Genomic DNA, 18,113 nt, shown 5'->3' with positions numbered 1-18,113 from the left:
AAAGTGGTGAAGTGGTCCTTTAATTGTCTTGGATTGTGACCGCACCCCATGTTAAGGTGAACACTATAAAACCCTAATATTAACACTAACCCTAATATTATCACTAACCCTAACATTAACACTAATCCTAATATTAACATTAATCCTAGAGCAAGAATACTGGCACATCCACTCAATGTGCTCTTGAGGTAATTAAAAATAGCCTATAATAAGACCTATTTTATATATAAGAACTATTTATGCAATAACAAATCTTGGAAATAAAGTTTTTGATTCTGCAATATAAAATAATGTTTGATTAAATGACAAAGATATCATATAGGAACAAACAGCTTGGAAAATAAAAGTAAGGTTGACTATAGATCTAAACTGAGTCCTATAATTAAAGCACGTTTACACTTGAGGGAAGATGTTTGACCTCCTTTGCTTTCCATGTCGTCCCCAGGTGTGGACAGCTCTGCGTTTCCTGGCGGGCCAGTGGCTCTGGGTGGACGGGGAACCACAGCAGTACCAGAACCTGCCACTGTGTCCGGCCTGGGGGCGGCACTGTGGAACCCTACCCAGAGACCACAGCACCCAGTGGCAGATCAGGGACTGCATGGAGAGAATGAACTTCCTCTGCATCAAATCCCCGGCAAAACAGCCATGAGGAATGGTATAGGCCTGCACTGCAGGCACATATAGTCAATGTGTGGTCATTTATATAATAGAGCTACGCTACTGCAGTATATGTAGATATATCTCTGCTGTCGGGCAGAAACCAGCTAACTTTGTTTAAGGAAATGAAGAACACTTTGTATTTTTAAAACAAATTTGCATGAGATGGGGACAGGTTGTGGAGTTGGCTGCTTTAGCAGACAACTAGTTTGAGGGTCCACTGGAGTTAGCTGGTTTTGTCAGAATCACTTTTTAATGCTATTCATTGGTTCGGTATTTTTTAACCAACACACACACACACACACACACACACACACACACACACACACACACACACACACACACACACACACACACACACACACACACACACACACACACACACACACACACACACACACACACACACACACACACACACACACACACACACACACACACACACACACACACGGGTGTTCAATAGCATTGATTCATGCAAAAATAATGAAAGACATGAAAAATGGAGTAGGCTGGTTTCTGACGGACAGCGAAGACATACAATGTGTGATCATTTATATACATTTATAGTTGTGCCATAGATATGCAGTATAGCTACATATCGTTGCTCATCTCCATAATTTAACTTTTAATGTTTTATTTCCTCCGTACATTAAATACCCTATTTTGACAGTGTCAGCCGACGCAACACATTTTGAGCTTTTGATCTGCTATTTCTTTTTCTGAAAAGTATCAGTTTATAGTGTTGTAGCAGCAGCGTGGCCTCTCTCTCTCTGAGCACTAGAACCACAAGGATAACTATGTGAGCATCTACAGCAGGGATACTCACATAGATGAACCTGTGGGACACATTACAACTTAATGACAAGTGGCCACGGTTGATAAAATGACGACATTAATGATACTTGATAACTTCTCTTTTATTTGCTTTATTTCCACATAATAAAGCAACTATTTCATGGCCTCGGCCTTCCATTTCTAATCTGTCAATGATACGATTTCTAATCAAAGTAATTTGCTGCAGTACATTTTCTCTATTTTGAATCATTCTGTGCAATTAGCAATTTCAAACAGTTTCCATGAAATAAACCAATTTCATTTACATTCAATTAAATATAGCTGAGCACGACTCTCTTTCAATTGCTTCACATTGAAATGTATGACAAGCCAACACAAAATAATGAATGGCTTTTCCATTAAATAAACTTCAAATAAATAGGTAGGCCTATATGGGTGAATCAGTAGAAGACCAAAGTCAGGACGCAAATTGTGATCTCATTGTCTTATTTGTCTGTTTTGTTTTAAGTTCTCTTTTTTATCGTGTCCTTCCTTACATAATGAGTTTGGTCTTAATGCTCTGTGTCCGCCTTAATGATTGTTTTATGAAAAGCATCTTGAATTTGCTTGTTGTTTTAAATTTGCTATACAAATAAACGTGTTTCCTCTGCAGGTTAGTGCCTTTTAATTTGACCTTGCACTTGTAAATCTATCATCCTGGATGAGAGCGTCTGCTAAATGCCTACATTAAGGCCGGTATCATTCTGCTTTCTTTTGTCTAATTGCGTCAACCTAATATCTCTGCTGTCTGGAGGAAACCTCATGACTCCAAAATGTTCCATTTTTCAGGAAATGAAAAATATACGTTTTTGAGGGAAAGAATAAAACCCTTGTATTTTTTAAACGATGCAATACTGCCTCATCAAAGTTGGTGTTGTGACTTTAGATATTGTCAATTACTTGCAAGAGAAGGAGAGAGGTGGTGGAGTTAGCTGTTTTAGCAGACAGTTTGAGGGTCCAATGGAGTTAAGAGGTTTTGTCCAATGCGTTTCATTGATTGATTGATTGATTGATTCTTTATTTAAGTGTCATGCTTAAGCCCAGCCCGTATGGACTTACAGGACACTCATATGGTATATGAGCGAGGGAGAGATAGAGAGAGAGAGAGAGAGAGATGAAGCAGAGACCCGCACTACATATTGTATAGCGTGTACGCACGCACGCACTCACACACACACACGCAAGCACGCACACACACACACTTATAGGAAAACTAACCACCGCAATAAAGACAATGACCTTGACCACACACACACACACACACACACACACACACACACACACACACACACACACACACACACACACACACACACACACACACACACACACACACACACACACACACACACACACACATTTGCATGGACGTGATCTGCTTCATTGAAGAATGGAGATGGTTGTTTCAGCACATTTCTAGACATAGTCACAAAATGATCCTCTATCTAAATGAAATAATTATCAATAGTTCCATGTTGTCTGTGCTGCTGATGCTGTACTGTACCGACATATTCATCAACTTACAATCTGAACTCATGCACACAATGATAGTCAGCTGTGGAAAGTAAGTATAAATACTAAGTACTGTACTTCTACCACTACATCTAGTTGGGATCCGGTTGACAGGGGGATGATTTCTAGGCTATATGACTGCATTCAGAGGGTGGCTTCCCCGTCACTTGAACGGGTGAAGGGGGCATGGGAGGAGGAGTTGGGTATGGACTTACCAGATTCTGCCTGGCAGAGGGCAGTCTCACTGGTACACTCATCCTCAATATGTATTAGACATGGTTTGTTACAATTTAAGGTTTTACATAGACTACATTTTTCCCCTAGCAGACTAGCCACGTTCTATCCAGACTCAGACCCAGCCTGTGCCAGGTGTGGTCAGGAGTCTGCTACGCTTAGCCACATGTTTTGGTCGTGTCCCAGATTGACTACATTTTGGACAGAGATATTTAATACCTTCTCGTATTATCTGTAACTCAACCATAGATCCCAATCCAATAACGGCGCTGTTTGGTGCACCTCCAGAGGGAATACAAATACCAACTCAACAGGCTGAAGCTATAGCGTTCTCCTCCTTACTTGCCAGACGCCTGATACTATTTAATTGGAAAAAAGCAGCGCCGCCATCTCACAAACGTTGGGTGGAGGATGTTATGTCACATCTCAAGCTCGAAGAACTTAAATATACGATCAGGGGCTCCACTCAGAAATATACCAGAGTTTGGCAACCGTTCCTAACCTACTTTGCGGTAGTATTTTCTACATAACCATTGGCCACCCCCCCCCCCTCTTTCCCTTTTCCTTTTGTTTTGTATTTTTATTTAATGTAATTTTGCTTTATACTTTATTGAAATGTACAATTTGGAGGGTTTTGTTTTACATTTTATTTCAGACAAAAATATAATATATATAGTATAATATAATATAATATATATTTTTACATGAATGTTGAGTACTGGTGTTGTTGTTGTTGGTTTGTCCGGTATCTGTCTTGTACCTGTCTTGTCCTATGTTTAAAAAAAACTTCAATAAAAATACTTGAACTACTACTTCTACCACTACATCTCAAGGTGGGGCAAATATTGTAGCCCTACTTTTTACTCTAACTAATTAGTTGAACTCACATAATGATAGTCAGCTGTGGAAAGTAACTAAATGCGAAGTACTGTACTTCTACCACTACATCTCAAGGTGTGGCAAATATGGTACTTTTTGATGGGCCCCTCCTATGTCCAGCTGTTGGTGTGTGTGTAACCCAAATTCTGTCCTAACGCAAACATTAAATGCCATTGACAATGAAAGTGTCACGGTGCGTGTCAGGTGAGGACCCAGAAGCAGAACACGGCAGGCAGGCAGATCAAGTCCAGTATTTATTAACAGCTCACAGGTATACAGGCAGGAACACAACGTAACAATAACTTATAATCTGACAAGGGAACACTGAACACAGGGAGGTTTATAAAGACTAGACACAGGTGCAACAGAACAACAATCAACACTGGGATTGGCTGGGAGACTAACGGAACACAGGTGGAGAAAACTAGTAATCACAGGGAGGTGAGACAACACAGGCAGAACAGTAACTAGGGAAAACAGGAAACACTAGGACAAGACTACATAATAAAAGTATACAACAGACTGAAAACGTGACAGTACCTCCCCCCAAGGAATGGATTCCAGACATTCCAAAAAATAAATCCCAGAATACTGAGTAGGGTGGGTGGAGGGGAGTCGGACGGAGGGAAACAGGGGCACAAAACTTACAAAAGACTGGCAGGACTGAAACATCACAAAAGACCAGATCTACAAGTTTTACAAAACACAGTACGGCTAAGGGCAGGGTAGAACAAAAAGTTACACAGAAAGGCAGGTGGGGAGACACGCAGACAAGCACACAGACAAACAGACAGGCACAAACTGAGACAAACCAAGAGACAAACAAATAAACTGACAAACGGACAGACAGGCAGACAAACATGCAGTCAGACACAACAGGTGGGTAAACAGATTAGGGGGACTAAAACACTGGGGAGCAGACAAACGCACAAGCATACTGGCAGACAGACACGCAGACAAACAAACCGGGACACAGGTAGACAGAACGACAGGTAGAGTGGCCAACGGACTATCCGGCGGACAAAAAGAACCACTCACAGGATTACATTGTTCAGAGCGGGGTCGAGGGGGCTGGGGACCCAAAGTTGCTGAAGCCACTGGCAGAAAGTTAACGGGGGGCAGCGGCAGAGCCTCAGTGGAGGCGGGCTGCAGCGGCGGAGCCTCAGTGGAGGCGTGCTGCAGCGGCGGTGCCTCAGTGGAGGCGGGCTGCAGCGGCGGAGCCTCAGTGGAGGCGTGCTGCAGCGGCGGAGCCTCAGTGGAGGCGGGCTGCAGCGGCGGAGCCTCAGTGGAGGCGTGCTGCAGCGGCGGAGCCTCAGTGGAGGCGTGCTGCAGCGGCGGAGCCTCAGTGGAGGCGGGCTGCAGCGGCGGGACGTCAGACGAGGCGAGCTGCAGCGGCGGGGCCTCAGTGGAGTCGAGCTGCAGCGGAGCCTCAGTGGAGGCGAGCTGCAGCGGCGGAGCCTCAGTGGAGGCGATCTGCAGCGGCGGAGCCTCAGTGGAGGCGAGCTGCAGCGGCGGAGCCTCTGTGGCGCTGAGCTCTGGCAGTGTGTCGCTGTGTGCCAGCGACGGCATCTGGGGCGGCGGTGGCCGCGACTCGGCGTTGCTGGGCGGCGGTTGCCGCGTCTCGGCGTTGCTGGGCGGCGGTGGCCGCGTCTCGGCGTTGCTGGGCGGCGGTGGCCGCGTCTCGGCGTTGCTGGGCGGCGGTGGCCGCGTCTCGGCGACATTGGGCGGCGGAGGCCGTGTCTCGGCGACACTGGGCGGTGAGGAGTGTTGACGTCGTCGAGAGCCATGGCGACCACGCCCCCTTCCCCGGTTCCCCCTGAAGATGGCCAAGCGAGTCCCAATGAAAGGATCCAAAGCTGAAGCCGTCTCAGCATCGGCTGGCTCAGGGAACACAGGGTCAACAGGGGCAGGTTCAGGACAGACGGGCTGGAGGCCTACAGACCCCAGCCTGATTGACTGGATTGCAGGCTGGTGAGCAGGTAGGGAAGCAGACTGAGGAGCAGGTTGGGAAGCAGGCTGATGAGCAGGTTGGGAAGCAGGCTGATGAGCAGGTTGGGAAGCAGGGCAAGCTGGAGTGACAGGCTTGTTGGATAGCAAAGATGCCAATAAAGTTCTTATTTGCCTGGCTGTTCCATCCACCAGATGAGCCAATTGTGGATACCTTTTCATAAAACAAAAGGTCTCTTTCAAGGCCAACCTGAGAGCCATCTTTTGCTGCTGAACACAAGTCGTCTCTTTAACCGCATTGACATAGCTGTCGATAACTTGCACGTCCTCATCGATCTGCTGAAGTTCTGCTGGGTCCATGTTGGTCAGATTATACTGTCACGGTGCGTGTCAGGTGAGGACCCAGAAGCAGAACACGGCAGGCAGGCAGATCAAGTCCAGTATTTATTAACAGCTCACAGGTATACAGGCAGGAACACAACGTAACAATAACTTATAATCTGACAAGGGAACACTGAACACAGGGAGGTTTATAAAGACTAGACACAGGTGCAACAGAACAACAATCAACACTGGGATTGGCTGGGAGACTAACGGAACACAGGTGGAGAAAACTAGTAATCACAGGGAGGTGAGACAACACAGGCAGAACAGTAACTAGGGAAAACAGGAAACACTAGGACAAGACTACATAATAAAAGTATACAACAGACTGAAAACGTGACAGAAAGGACGATTTGGAGTGTTTGTGTAAACATTGCGTAACACAAACTTTGATGACGAAGGTGAGGACGCAAATTGTGATTGGCCGGAATGAGATGATGTAAGATGACGTAAGATGATAAGAGTGCCCCTCACTTCACATGGGTGTGATTTATTTGAGGCTATTTTTGAGGCTAGCCCCTCCTATATACAGCTTTTGTCGCCACACGTCTCAATATTCGCCATTGACAATGAAAGGAGAAATGATGGCAAATGTCCGGCCAAATATGACATATGAAAATATGAAATATGATGTGTGGCACAAATTTACATATTTGTGCCAACACATCATGTAGTCGAGCAAATCAGCTAACCAATCACATCAATTCAGTTGTTCATGAGATGTGTATAATGATAAGAGTGCCCCTCACTTCACATTTCTTTTTGTTGCATTTAGTTCCTCTTATCTCCTGATCAAAACAACAAATGTTTGTAATAATAACTTTGTTTAATTGACAATTAAAGTCCAACTATGTACCTGTTCTAAGGAGACATTTAGTTACTGTGAGAGCGAGGTCTATAGCCAACACCAACTCAGGACTCCTGGATTCTTTTTAGGTTTTGCCTTTTTTTCTCCTCCTCTTTATTGATAGAGGGATAGATGAATGTAGGCTGACAGGAAATGGGGAGAGAAAGGCCGGCGGGATCGGGAGTCGAACCGACGGCACACCAGCCAGACTGGATTACCAGCCAAGGTGCCCAGACAGCTACGCCAGCCGCCCGGGCCCGAAAACGCCAATATATAATAAAGCCTTGATTGGGAGCTTTACAAAGTGCTGTTTGGTCCTGCACGGAAGGTTTGCATCTTACAATAAGTCAGCGGATGAATAAATGCACCAAGTGTGTGTGTGTGCGTGTGCGTGTGCGTGTGTGTGTGTGTGTGTGTACGTACGTCTGTCAAATTCGATTCGGCACACGTGTTCCACACCACCACAGGGAGTGCAGTGCCCGGCCTTGAGTCTGTATGGGCACAAAATGGACACAGACAGACAGACAGACAGACGGTTAAAACGGGTGCCATGACTACGGATATAACAGGTATTGCATACTAGGGTGGCTTTATGCATTCCCGGCTGTCATTAATAATTGTTCCCAACTTGCATCGTTCCCAAGTAGGCCGGTGTCCGATGGCCACAGGTCCAGTTGTATAAACGAAGCACATTAGAATGTCATTAACGTCTGTTGAACAAATACATTCAAATCCCTCCATTTGTATTATGCTGATTTACCCAACCCAAGCATCATGGAGACAGGACAGTTTTGAATGACTATACCTTTGAATGACAGGTATACGGCCAAGCCCCGAAATTAGTTTGAGAAATTTGAGAAATTTGTTTGAGACAAATACCTCTGTCTCAAAGAATTGACTCTTGTTTGGTGGATTGGATGAGTGAAAAAAAAAGATATATATATTTTGTGTTGCAATAAAACTTTATAACTATACAATATATTCAAGAACTTACTTGTGTGTAATGCAACTCATTAGTATAAACTACTCATCTGGTATCAAGACACGTATGTGGGTGTGTCCAGGTGCATGTAGGTGTGTGTGTGTGTGTGTGTGTGTGTGTGTGTGTGTGTGTGTGTGTGTGTGTGTGTGTGTGTGTGTATGTGCAGGTGCGTGTATGTGGGTGTATCCAGGTGCATGTAGGTGTGTGTGTGCAGGTGCATGTATATATATGGGTGTGTCCAGGTGCATGTAGGTGGGTGTGTCCAGGTGCATGTAGGTGTGTGGCTGTCATAAGAACAGTGTGACAGCCTGCTCCTCACCAGACAACTGATCACATCTTTATCCTGCTCTGTGAGTCCTGCTTTACTTAGACAACCAGGTCACACAGAGGACTCAGCTACAGAGTGGACATTATGACAACAACTGATCTCTGCTTGAACTGAAGAAACAACTTGTGAAAATGGTGAAGAGGAGCTCATTCATGACCCCCCTCTCCCTCTCCCTCTCCCTCTTCCTCCTCCTCATCATCATTGCGGCTCTTCAATTGGAGGCGTTTGTCATAAAGAAAACATTCCACTATGTGAATGAGAAGAAAACCTGGTCTGATGCTCGACAGTACTGCAAGGAGAAGTTCACTGACTTGGCTTCTGGTGGTGATCACAGAGAAGAGATGATTTTGGTGAATGAAGCCAAGTCTGTGTGGATCGGTCTGTACAGAGACCCTGGGGACATTTCTGTCTGGAGGTGGACAGGAGAAAGGTGTGTAGCCTTTGTGTGTGTGACTGTGTGACTGTGTGTGTGTGTGTGTGTGTGTGTGTGTGTGTGTGTGTGTGTGTGTGTGTGTGTGTGTGTGTGCGTCCGTGCGTGCGTGCGTGTACAATACATAGCCTACAGTATATTTATGATGATTATTGAGTATTGTATATTATATTCCACAGACGGGATGCCTCACTTGACACAAACTGGGCAACAGGAGAACTTGAACTTTGGAATTGTACCCGTGTGCTCGATAATAAAAGGTGGAAGAATGATAAATGTTCTGTTAAACGTTGGTTCTACTGCTCTAATGGGGACAGTGTCCTACATCAGACTAAATACATGAGCTGGTTTGATGCCCAGGAGAGCTGTAACAACAAGTCCATGGTCTTAGCCACTGTCACACAGAGCAACCAGCACAAGTTCACTAGAAGTGGTTGGATTGGACTGCATTTACCCCCTAACACACCTGGAAGTGACCCATCTAAAGACGTCTGGAAGTGGACTGGAACGGACTCAGACTATAGGAATTGGGCTCCGGGAGAGCGAGATCTTCAGAACTGTGGCATCCTTTCTGTTAGTAATGACAAGTGGTACAGTTATCGTTGCTCTAATGAACTTCCATTTATCTGTGTCGTCGACAACGTGATCCTGGTGAAGGAGAACAAGACATGGGAGGAGGCTCTGGAGCACTGCAGGGCCATCGGCAGCGTCCACTCCAGCCGACATAATCATTACCGTGACCACCAGTATGACCTGGTGAGCCTGCAGTCTGAGGACGACCACCGCTACGCCAGGGACAAGATCCAGGAGGCCACGACCAATGAGGTTTGAGGGTCTGGGTTCAGGGGTCACATTGTGGAGAGAGAGAGAGAGAGAGAGAGAGAGAGAGAGAGAGAGAGAGAGAGAGAGAGAGAGAGAGAGAGAGAGAGAGAAGTTTGTTGAAATGAATGCAAACTGTATTTTCTTTTTTTTGGATAATGATGATAATTGGTTGAAACCGTCAAGGTACATTGTTTTAAATCTTAATTGTCTTGGATTGTGACCGCACCTCACGTTAAGGTGAATTTATTGTATATCCCTTTAACACTATAACCCTAATATTAACACTAACCCTAATATTAACACTAACCCTAATATTAACACTAATATTAACACTAATCCTAGAGCAAGAAAAAACTGGCACATCCACTGGACAGCAGGTGCATTAAGACCAATCAGTGCTGGGCTGCAGTGACCACACAGGTGCAGTCAATGTGCTCTGAGTGTCTGTTGAGTTAATTAAACATAGCCTATAATAAGACCTATTTTATAATTATATAAGAACTATTTATGCAATAATGAATTACGATGATAATATTGCGCCTAAGATGCTTTACATGTGTGGGGGCCATGGGAGAGAAAAATAATTAAGCTATAAGAATTTAAAGCAATACTAAAAGTAAGTTAAGTAACCCTGTGGAATGCCCTCCCTAAGGCACTCAGAGATGCCCCCACCCTCCAAACTTTCAAAACCACCCTCAAGACCCACCTCTTCAATATTTCCTTCCCTAGCTAACCCTTTTCACTGTCTTTTAATGTTCTTTAGCTTTTAGTGTTTTTCTGTTTTTTTTCTAATAAAGTTGTTTTTATTTTGTTGTTACCTCTGTAAAGCCCCCCCCATGTAAAGCGTCTTTGGGTACTCAGAAAAGCGCTATATAAGTTTGAGATATTATTATTATTATTAACTAATTAGAATTCAAAACAGGTGGGTTTTCGGGGCAGTTTTGAAGGTAGGGAGGGAGGGGGCGTCTCTGATATGCTGGGGGAGTGCATTCCAGAGGGGGGGGGGCAGCCACAGAGAAGGCCCTGTTGCCCAACAGAGGGAGGGGGCAATATAAAATAATGTTTAATTAAATGACAAAGATATCATATAGGAACAAACAGCTTGGAAAATAAAAGTAAGGTTGACTATAGATCTAAGCTGAGTCCTATATTTAATTAAAGCACAGTAACACTTGAGGGAAGATGTTTGACCTCCTTTGCTTTCCACCATGTTGTCCCCAGGTGTGGACAGCTCTGCGTTTCCTGGCGGGCCAGTGGCTCTGGGTGAACGGGGAACCACAGCAGTACCAGAACCTGCCACTGTGTCCGGCCTGGGGGCGGCACTGTGGAACCCTACCCAGAGACCACAGCACCCAGTGGCAGATCAGGGACTGCATGGAGAGAAGGAACTTCCTCTGCATCAAATCCCCGGCAAAACAGCCATGAGGAATGGTATAGGCCTGCACTGCAGGCACATATAGTCAATGTGTGGTCATTTATATAATAGAGCTATACGCTACTGCAGTATATGTAGATATATCTCTGCTGTCGGGCAGAAACCAGCTAACTTTGTTTAAGGAAATGAAGAACACTTTGTATTTTTAAAACAAATTTGCATGGCATACATTGCATGAGATGGGGACAGGTTGTGGAGTTAGCTGCTTTAGCAGACAACTAGTTTGAGGGTCCAATGGAGTTAGCTGGTTTTGTCAGAATCACTTTTTAATGCTATTCATTGGTTCGGTATATTTTTAACAAACATAAAGGGTGTTCAATAGCGTTGACTCATGAAACATTTTAAAAACCTGCAAAATGGAGTAGGCTGGTTTCTGCTGGACAGCGAAGATATGTGTGTGATCATTTATATCCATTTATATAGTTATCATAGATAAGCAGTACATATCGTTGCTTACCTCCATATTTTAATTATGTTTTTTTCTTTTGTGCAACTTCTCTCTTTTATTTGCTTTATTTCCACATAATAAAGCAACTATTTCATGGCCTCGGCCTTCCATTTCTAATCTGTCAATGATACAATTTGTAATCAAAGTAATTTGCTACAGTACATTTTCTCTATTTTGAATAATTCTGTGCAATTAGCACATTCAAACAGTTTCCATGAAATAAACCAATTTCATTTACATTCAATTAAATATAGCTGAGCACATCTCTCTTTCAATTGCCTCACATTGAAATTTATGACAAGCCAACACAAAATAATGAATGGCTTTTCCATTAAATAAACTTCAAATAAATAGGTAGGCCTATATGGGTGAATCAGTAGAAGACCAAAGTCAGGACGCAAATTGTGATCTCATTGTCTTATTTGTCTGTTTTGTTTTAAGTTCTCTTTTTTATCGTGTCCTTCCTTACATAATGAGTTTGGTCTTAATGCTCTGTGTCCGCCTTAATGATTGTTTTATGAAAAGCATCTTGAATTTCCTTGTTGTTTAAATTTGCTATACAAATAAACGTGTTTCCTCTCAGGTTAGTGCCTTTTAATTTGACCTTGCACTTGTAAATCTATCATCCTGGATGAGAGCGTCTGCTAAATGCCTACATTAAGGCCGGTATCATTCTGCTTTCTTTTGTCTAATTGCGTCAACCTAATATCTCTGCTGTCTGGAGGAAACCTCATAACTCCAAAATGTTCCATTTTTCAGGAAATGAAAAATATACGTTTTTGAGGGAAAGAATAAAACCCTTGTATTTTTTTAAACGATGCAATACTGCCACATCAAAGTTGGTGTTGTGACTTTAGATATTGTCAATTACTTGCAAGAGAAGGAGAGAGGTGGTGGAGTTAGCTGTTTTAGCAGACAGTTTGAGGGTCCAATGGAGTTAAGAGGTTTTGTCCAATGCGTTTCATTGATTGATTGATTGATTGATTCTTTATTTAAGTGTCATGCTTAAGCCCAGCCCGTATGGACTTACAGGACACTCATATGGTATATGAGCGAGGGAGAGAGAGAGAGAGAGAGAGAGAGAGAGAGAGAGAGAGAGAGAGAGAGAGAGAGATGAAGCAGAGACCCGCACTACATATTGTATAGCGTGTACGCACGCACGCACTCACACACACACATGCAAGCACGCACACACACACACTTATAGGAAAACTAACCACCGCAATAAAGACAATGACCTTGACCACACACACACACACACACACACACACACACACACACACACACACACACACACACACACACACATTTGCATGGACGTGATCTGCTTCATTGAAGAATGGAGATGGTTGTTTCAGCACATTTCTAGACATAGTCACAAAATGATCCTCTATCTAAATGAAATCATTATCAATAGTTCCATGTTGTCTGTGCTGCTGATGCTGTACTGTACCGACATATTCATCAACTTACAATCTGAACTCATTCACACAATGATAGTCAGCTGTGGAAAGTAAGTATAAATACTAAGTACTGTACTTCTACCACTACATCTAGTTGGGATCCGGTTGACAGGGGGATGATTTCTAGGCTATATGACTGCATTCAGAGGGTGGCTTCCCCGTCACTTGAACGGGTGAAGGGGGCATGGGAGGAGGAGTTGGGTATGGACTTACCAGATTCTGCCTGGCAGAGGGCAGTCTCACTGGTACACTCATCCTCAATATGTATTAGACATGGTTTGTTACAATTTAAGGTTTTACATAGACTACATTTTTCCCCTAGCAGACTAGCCACGTTCTATCCAGACTCAGACCCAGCCTGTGCCAGGTGTGGTCAGGAGTCTGCTACGCTTAGCCACATGTTTTGGTCGTGTCCCAGATTGACTACATTTTGGACAGAGATATTTAATACCTTCTCGTATATCTGTAACTCAACCATAGATCCCAATCCAATAACGGCGCTGTTTGGTGCACCTCCAGAGGGAATACAAATACCAACTCAACAGGCTGAAGCAATAGCGTTCTCCTCCTTACTTGCCAGACGCCTGATACTATTTAATTGGAAAAAAGCAGCGCCGCCATCTCACAAACGTTGGGTGGAGGACGTTATGTCAAATCTCAAGCTTAAATATACGATCAGGGGCTCCACTCAGAAATATACCAGAGTTTGGCAACCGTTCCTAACCTACTTTGCGGTAGTATTTTCTACATAACCATTGGCCATCCCCCCCCCCCCCCCCCCTCTTTCCCTTTTCCTTTTGTTTTGTATTTTTATTTAATGTAATTTTGCTTTATACTTTATTGAAATGTACAATTTGGAGGGTTTTGTTTTACATTTTATTTCAGACAAAAATATAATATATATAGTATAATATAATATAATATATATTTTTACATGAATGTTGAGTACTGGTGTTGTTGTTTGTTGTTTGTCCGGTATCTGTCTTGTACCTGTCTTGTCCTATGTTTAAAAAAAACTTCAATAAAAATACTTGAACTACTACTTCTACCACTACATCTCAAGGTGGGGCAAATATTGTAGCCCTACTTTTTACTCTAACTAATTAGTTGAACTCACATAATGATAGTCAGCTGTGGAAAGTAACTAAATGCGAAGTACTGTACTTCTACCACTACATCTCAAGGTGTGGAAAATATGGTACTTTTTGATGGGCCCCTCCTATGTCCAGCTGTTGGTGTGTGTGTAACCCAAATTCTGTCCTAACGCAAACATTAAATGCCATTGACAATGAAAGGACGATTTGGAGTGTTTGTGTAAACATTGCGTAACACAAACTTTGATGACGAAGGTGAGGACGCAAATTGTGATTGGCCGGAATGAGATGATGTAAGATGACGTAAGATGATAAGAGTGCCCCTCACTTCACATGGGTGTGATTTATTTGAGGCTATTTTTGAGGCTAGCCCCTCCTATATACAGCTTTTGTCGCCACACGTCTCAATATTCGCCATTGACAATGAAAGGAGAAATGATGGCAAATGTCCGGCCAAATATGACATATGAAAATATGAAATATGATGTGTGGCACAAATTTACATATTTGTGCCAACACATCATGTAGTCGAGCAAATCAGCTAACCAATCACATCAATTCAGTTGTTCATGAGATGTGTATAATGATAAGAGTGCCCCTCACTTCACATTTTGTTTTGTTGCATTTAGTTCCTCTTATCTCCTGATCAAAACAACAAATGTTTGTAATAATAACTTTGTTTAATTGACAATTAAAGTCCAACTATGTACCTGTTCTAAGGAGACATTTAGTTACTGTGAGAGCGAGGTCTATAGCCAACACCAACTCAGGACAGATTATTTTTAGGTTTTGCCTTTTTTTCTCCTCCTCTTTATTGATAGAGGGATAGATGAATGTAGGCTGACAGGAAATGGGGAGAGAAAGGCCGGCGGGATCGGGAGTCGAACCGACGGCACACTGCCAGACTGGATTACCAGCCAAGGTGCCCAGACAGCTACGCCAGCCGCCCGGGCCCGAAAACGCCAATATATAATAAAGCCTTGATTGGGAGCTTTACAAAGTGCTGTTTGGTCCTGCACGGAAGGTTTGCATCTTACAATAAGTCAGCGGATGAATAAATGCACCAAGTGTGTGTGTGTACGTGTGCGTGTGCGTGTGTGTGTGTGTGTACGTACGTCTGTCAAATTCGATTCGGCACACGTGTTCCACACCACCACAGGGAGTGCAGTGCCCGGCCTTGAGTCTGTATGGGCACAAAATGGACACAGACAGACAGACAGACAGACGGTTAAAACGGGTGCCATGACTACGGATATAACAGGTATTGCATACTAGGGTGGCTTTATGCATTCCCGGCTGTCATTAATAATTGTTCCCAACTTGCATCGTTCCCAAGTAGGCCGGTGTCCGATGGCCACAGGTCCAGTTGTATAAACGAAGCACATTAGAATGTCATTAACGTCTGTTGAACAAATACATTCAAATCCCTCCATTTGTATTATGCTGATTTACCCAACCCAAGCATCATGGAGACAGGACAGTTTTGAATGACTATACCTTTGAATGACAGGTATACGGCCAAGCCCCGAAATTAGTTTGAGAAATTTGAGAAATTTGTTTGAGACAAATACCTCTGTCTCAAAGAATTGACTCTTGTTTGGTGGATTGGATGAGTGAAAAAAAAAGATATATATATTTTGTGTAAAACTTTATAACTACAATATATTCAAGAACTTACTTGTGTGTAATGCAACTCATTAATATAAACTACTCATCTGGTATCAAGACACGTATGTGGGTGTGTCCAGGTGCATGTAGGTGTGTGTGTGTGTGTGTGTGTGTGTGTGTGTGTGCAGGTGCGTGTATGTGGGTGTATCCAGGTGCATGTAGGTGTGTGTGTGCAGGTGCATGTATGTGGGTGTGTCCAGGTGCATGTATGTGTGTGGCTGTCATAAGAACAGTGTGACAGCCTGCTCCTCACCAGACAACTGACCACATCTTTATCCTGCTCTGTGAGTCCTGCTTTACTTCGACAACCAGGTCACACAGAGGACTCAGCTACAGAGTGGACATTATGACAACAACTGATCTCTGCTTGAACTGAAGAAACAACTTGTGAAAATGGAGAAGAGGAGCTCATTCATGACCCCCCTCTCCCTCTCCATCTTCCTCCTCCTCATCATCATTGCTGCTCTTCAATTGGAGGCGTTTGGCATAAAGAAAACATTCCACTATGTGAATGAGAAGAAAACCTGGTCTGATGCTCGACAGTACTGCAAGGAGAAGTTCACTGACTTGGCTTCTGGTGGTGATCACAGAGAAGAGATGATTTTGGTGAATGAAGCCAAGTCTGCGTGGATCGGTCTGTACAGAGACCCTGGGGACATTTCTGTCTGGAGGTGGACAGGAGAAAGGTGTGTAGCCTTTGTGTGTGTGACTGTGTGACTGTGTGTGTGTGTGTGTGTGTGTGTGTGTGTGTGTGTGTGTGTGTGTGTGTGTGTGTGTGTGTGTGTGCGCGTGCGTGCGTGCGTGCGTGCGTGCGTGCGTGCGTGCGTGCGTGTACAATACATAGCCTACAGTATATTTATGATGATTATTGAGTATTGTATATTATTTTCCACAGAGGGGATGCCTCACTTGACACAAACTGGGCAACAGGAGAACTTGAACTTTGGAATTGTACCCGTGTGCTCGATAATAAAAGGTGGAAGAATGATAAATGTTCTGTTAAACGTTGGTTCTATTGCTCTAATGGGGACAGTGTCCTACATCAGACTAAATACATGAGCTGGTTTGATGCCCAGGAGAGCTGTAACAACAAGTCCATGGTCTTAGCCACTGTCACACAGAGCAACCAGCACAAGTTCACTAGAAGTGGTTGGATTGGACTGCATTTACCCCCTAACACACCTGGAAGTGACCCATCTAAAGACGTCTGGAAGTGGACTGGAACGGACTCAGACTATAGGAATTGGGCTCCAGGACAGCCAGATCTTCAGAACTGTGGCATCCTTTCTGTTAGTAATGACAAGTGGTACAGTTATCGTTGCTCTAATGAACTTCCATTTATCTGTGTCGATGACAACGTGATCCTGGTGATCTCCAACCCTTACCCTACCCCTGCCTCTACCCCAAACACTACCCATGAGGTGATCCTGGTGAAAGAGAACAAGACATGGGAGGAGGCTCTGGAGCACTGCAGGGCCATCGGCAGCGTCCACTCCAGTGTTGTTTTTGGCAGGCATTTTTTAGATTTAGTCAGTCTTAGTCTTTTGGAAAAATGCTTAATTAGTCTTAGTCAGTCTTAGTCATTTGAAAAAATGCTTAATTAGTCTTAGTCAGTCTTAGTCATTTCTATCCTTGATAGTTTTAGTCGACGGAAACTCCTAAGGGTTTTAGTCAGTTTTAGTCATTTTAGTAAAAGGTTTTAGTCCAGTTTGTCCATTTTTTTTAAATGTCTTTAAATAAAATGTCTATAGCGTACAGGTATTAATTAGAGCTGGGACTCGATTAAAAAAAAATCTAATTAATCAGAGGCTTTGTAGTTAATTCATCTCGATTAATCGCATTTTAATCGCATATCATTATTTGACCCAAGAACTGTGAGAGCCATTTTTTTATGGATTTTGGTATACTAGTGAATCAATGAATAGTGAATACATAAGTTTAAGCAATAAAACATTGTTTTTGTAGTAATAATATCTCAAAATTAATAATTTATATAGAGCTTTTCTGAGTACCCAAAAATGCTTTACAAGGGGGACATGATAAATGCAAAAACAACTTTATTAAAGGAAAAACACTAAGTAAATAAAAATAAATATCTGGGGAAAGTAATATTGAAGGTTTTGGATGGTGGGGGCATGTCTCTGAG

The sequence above is a fragment of the Protomyctophum bolini genome (assembly GCF_963924005.1).
Source record: "Protomyctophum bolini genome assembly, chromosome: 7".
Lineage (NCBI taxonomy): Eukaryota > Metazoa > Chordata > Actinopteri > Myctophiformes > Myctophidae > Protomyctophum > Protomyctophum bolini.
The sequence above is the reverse complement of the archived record's forward strand: the minus strand, read 5'-3'. Positions refer to the sequence as shown.